Here is a 5,000-nt window from a genome sequence, read left to right on the forward strand (position 1 = left end):
CTGAATAACCGCGCGCCAGTTCAATAGTCACTATTTTCATCATCAGACACTGCTTCCTCACTCATGTTGTCACAATGCCCTTCTTGACATGGTTCGCATACCCGTGAACAGGTAAGTCTGTGTCTTCTGCAAGTGCACCGAAATGTACTACAACCACCAGAACAGTTGCAGTGAATAATTTTCATATTTTGACTGGACTAGTGGTCAGACATGGGTCACGGCGCTCCGAATGGAGTAGCCCGGGGCCAGCCTGTTGGCCTCCCTCCTTCCCCTACATCCCCCTCTCCCTTTTCATCAAAAACCCAACATCGTAAGAAACTTTTGTGACATCAAGCTTAATCATGGTGACAGACAGTGAGTAAAATGCGTTGGTGGTGCCGTGAAGACACTGAGGAGTAGAAATGGCCAGTGTGAAGCCGACGCGGCCTTTCCATCCAGCCGACGCCCCAGGTTCCCCCAGGTACACCAGCCCGACCATCATGCTGCTGTGAGAAGTCAGTTCAGGTTCAGTGCTGTGCTGAGGCCCGTCACTCAGGCGGGTCAATGGGTGGGGCAATCAGCACGCCGCTCACCATACAAGGCAGTGCAGACGACAGACGTTCCAACGCCTCCTGCCGCTCGGTCCGCCTTTTCCCCATCTTGTTCTCACCGGCTGCATGGATTAGTAGGTCATCGCAAAGCCCATAAACTAAGTGACGGCCGACATCTCCTCTACCTGCACCCCCGCCATCAGCTGCGACCTGACCCGTTTTGACCTGGGGTTGACCTGGGGCTTAACACCTGACCCGCCCCCCGGAAGACGACACCGACTCTCGCACCAACGCACTGCACTCCACTACCTCCCCCTCCCCCCCTCCCTCTTCTGTTTTATCACAACTTTCCCACAATGTAAACCACGGACCCCCTATACCCCTTTCATGTTGCACTATTTCAACATTATATTTTTAAGGTATATATTTTCAGCTTAACATCTGCAATCACTTCATAATAAACCGATTATTATTATTATTATCATTAGTAGTAGTAGTAGTAGTAGTAGTAGTAGTAGTAGTAGTAGTAGTAGTAGTAGTAGTAGTATCATTATTATTATTATTACACATTCATACATACATACACACATACATACATACATACATACATTCCACATCGCCCACGGGTGCAGCGGAAACAAGCACCATTAGTACTGACACAAAAAACAGGACTTCCAATTAAACCCCGCACAAAGCAGGGAAAGGAAATTAACAAACAAACAAGAAAGAAAAATCAACCAACGCATGTGGCCTGAAATTTCCCTTTCACAGTTTTTTCCAGCTGGCCTTGCCCCATGCTCTGGTTTATTTTTTTTTTCTCGTTTCCTTTCCCTCAGCTGGGAAATCATGTTGGTATCATTCGTTTTTCCAGTCTCATTTTGCACCGCGGTAATGGCCCAACAGCATAGAAGGAGGAGGAGGAAAGGGAGGAAGAGGAAAAATATGAGGGAGAGAAGGAGGATTAGGAGGACGAGGAGGACGAAAAAGAAATGTAGTGTAAGCATCTTGTAGCGATGAAGGATAAGAGGCAAAGTGCGGAGGGAGAATGGGAGAGGAATCGTGGATGAGGATATTTAAAAGGTCAAAACATTGAACTTCATAAAAAATAACGAGAAGATAAGAGAAATAATAAAATAGGAAGACATAAAGAGGAAAGAAAGCAATCATAGAGGAAATACGAGGAAAAGAAAAAGCTAGGAAAGAATGACGAGGAGTATATCAGTGAAATAAATACCTATAGGTGTGATAATGGAGAGAGAGAGAGAGAGAGAGAGAGAGAGAGAGAGAGAGAGAGAGAGAGAGAGAGAGAGAGAGAGAGAGAGAGAGAGAGAGAGAGAGAGAGAGAGAAGCAGTGATGGAGAGAGAGAGAGAGAGAGAGAGAGAGAGAGAGAGAGAGAGAGAGAGAGAGAGAGAGAGAGAGAGAGAGAGAGAGAGAAGAGAGAGAGAGAGAGAGAGAGAGAGAGAGAGAGAGAGAGAGAGAGAGAGAGAGAGAGAGAGAGAGAGAGAGAGAGAGAGAGAGAGAGAGAGAGAGAGAGAGAGAGAGAGAGAGAGAGAGAGAGAGAGAGACCTAATCAAACACCGGGAGGCGGTTCGCTTAAAACTTTACGTTACGGCAAAGTAAATTGCGTGCTCTGCAAAGAGTCGCCGCCGCGCAGGTTTACATAATGCAAGAAAGGATAAGTGAAAATACATACGTAACAAGTGAACAATGAGAAGGCCATCTAGATTCCCATGCATAACAACGACATCACTTCCTCTCGTGCCCACGACCTTGACTCTTCAGAGTTTCTCACCATCTGGCTGAGACTTCATTGTCATTCTATTACTAAATACATCTGTGCTGTTTATCTCTCACATAACTCTACTAACAACGTAAATTTTTTACCTACTTGAACTCTAAAGTGGAGCACATCTTGACCCACTCTCCCTTTGCTATAATCTCCATCCTAGGAGATTTCAATTTCAATCACCAACTTTGGCTTTCATCCTCTTTCACTGACCAGCCTGGTGAACAAGCCTACAACTTTGCTCTCCTAAAGGAGACAGGCCCAACATACTAGACCTCTTCCTTACCTCCAACCCTTCTGCTTACTCTATCAAACTGTTCTTTCCGTTGGCCTCCTCCAATCACAATCTTATCTATGTAGTATCTTGTCCTATCGCTCCTGTACAGCCTCTGGACCCACTAAAGAGGCGCTGCTTCTGTCATTTTGCTTAAACTCGGTGGGACGACCTGAGGATGTATTTTCCGATTTCCCGTGGAATGGTTACTGCTTCCAGGAGAGAGACCCCTCTGTGTGTGCCCAATGCATCACAGAGGTAATTGTCTCTGGAATGGAGGCACACATTCCACGTACTTTCTCTACTCCTCATGCTAAAAAATCTTGGTTTAATCACGCTTGTTCTCGTGCTATCAAAGATAGAGAGGCAGCTCACAAAAGATACCAGAGCCTTCGCACTGCTGCTAACCATGATCTTTATATTTTTCCCCGGAATCATGCCAAATCTATACTTCGACTTACCAAAAGCTCTTTCATCCATAGGAAATGTCAAAACCTTGCTTTTTCTGATTCTTCCAGAGACTTTTGGCACCTAGCCTAAAATATCTCTTCCAATTTCACTTCTTCATCTTTCCCTCCTCTCCTTAACCCTGACGGCAGCACCGCCGTCTCATCTATCTCTAAGGCTGAACTCTCCTGACAAACTTTCTGTAACAACTCCACTCTGGACGATTCTGGGCATATTCCTCCTACTCATCCCCCCTCTGACTCCTTTATGCCTGTTATTAAGATTCTTAAGAATTATGTTTTCTATGTCCTCTCTGGCTTCAACTCTCAGAGGGCTTATGGACCTGATGGAGTGCCTCTTATTGTCCTTAAAAACTGTGCTTCCGTGGTGACACCCTGCCTGGTCAAACTCTTTCGCCTCTGCCTATCAACATCTACCTTTCCTTCCTGCTGAAAGTACGCCTTCATACAGCCTGTGCCTAAGAAGGGTGACCGTTCCAATCCCTTAAACTACCGCCCTATATCTTTACTTTCCTGTCTATCTAAAGCTTTTGAATCAGTCCTTAACTGGAAGATTCAGAAGAACCTTTCCACTTCTGATCTTCTAACTGATCGCCAGTATGGGTTCTGCAAGGGGCGTTCTACTGGCGATCTTCTTGCTCTCTTAACTGACTCTTGGTCATCCTCTCTTAGCCGTTTCGGTAAAACTTTCTCAATTGCGCTAGACATATCGAAAGCTTTCGATAGAGTCTGGCACAACTCTTTGCTTTCTAAACCGCCCTCTTTCGGATTCTATCCGTCTCTCCGTTCCCTTATCTCCAGTTTCCTTTCCGGTCGTTCTATCTCTGCTGTGCCTGACTGTCACTGTTCTTCCCCTAAACCTATCAACAGTGGTGATCCACAGGGCTCTGTCCTGTCACCCACTCTCTTCCTATTATTCATCAATGATCTTTTTCCTTAACAAACTGTCCTATCCACTCATACGCCGACGACTCCACTCTGCATCATTCAACTTCATTCAACAGAAGACCCTATCAACAGACATTACAAGACTCCAGACTAGAGGCTGCAGAACGCTTAACCTCAAACCTTGCTATCATTTCCGATTGGGGTAAAAGGAACCTTGTGTACTGCAATGCCTCAAAAACCCAATTGCACCACCTATCAACTCGACACAATCTTCCAAACATCTATCCCCTACTCTTCAAAAACACTCAGCTGTCACCTTCTTCAACACTAAACATCCCCGGTCTATCCTTAACTCAAAATCTTAACTGGAAACTTCACATCTCTGCTCTCACTAAATCAGCTTCTTCGAGGTTGGGCGTTCTGTATCGTCTCCGCCAGTTCTTCTCCCCCGCAGAGTTGCTATCCATATACAGGGGCCTTGTCCGCCCTCGTATGGCGTATGCATCTCACGAGTGAGGGGGCTCCACTCACACAGCTCTCTTGGACAGAGTGGAGTCTATGGCTCTTCGTCTCACCAGCTCCCCTCCTCTTACTGATAGTCTTCTACCTCTTAAATTCCGCCGCCATGTTGCCTCTCTTTCTATCTTCTATCGATATTTTCACGCTGACTGCTCTTCTGAACTTGCTAACTGCATGCCTTCCCCCTACCGCGGCTTCGGCGCACACGACTCTCTACACAGGCTCATCCCTTTATTGTCCAAATCCCTTACGCACGAGTTAAGGTGAGCGTCCAGGTAGTAGGCCGAAAAAAAAACGAAAAAAAAAAAAAAGAAATTGTTCGTGGGTCACAGCAAACCCTTTATGAGTATGTTTCCGAAGGTTTTAGGTAAAATTCGCTATGGTTCCTTAGTTATAAGTGGTTCCCCCCCCCCCCATACCCACTCAACAGATGTTTTGGCATTTGTAGAAAGCAATGAACCCTACACTATGAACCGGAAACTTGCCCCAGCCCTGTCATTAAGCAGCGAATTTATGAAAATCAACCGCTTTGGTG

This window comes from Eriocheir sinensis, chromosome 4, assembly GCF_024679095.1.
Source record: "Eriocheir sinensis breed Jianghai 21 chromosome 4, ASM2467909v1, whole genome shotgun sequence".
In the NCBI taxonomy this organism is placed as follows: Eukaryota; Metazoa; Arthropoda; class Malacostraca; order Decapoda; family Varunidae; genus Eriocheir; species Eriocheir sinensis.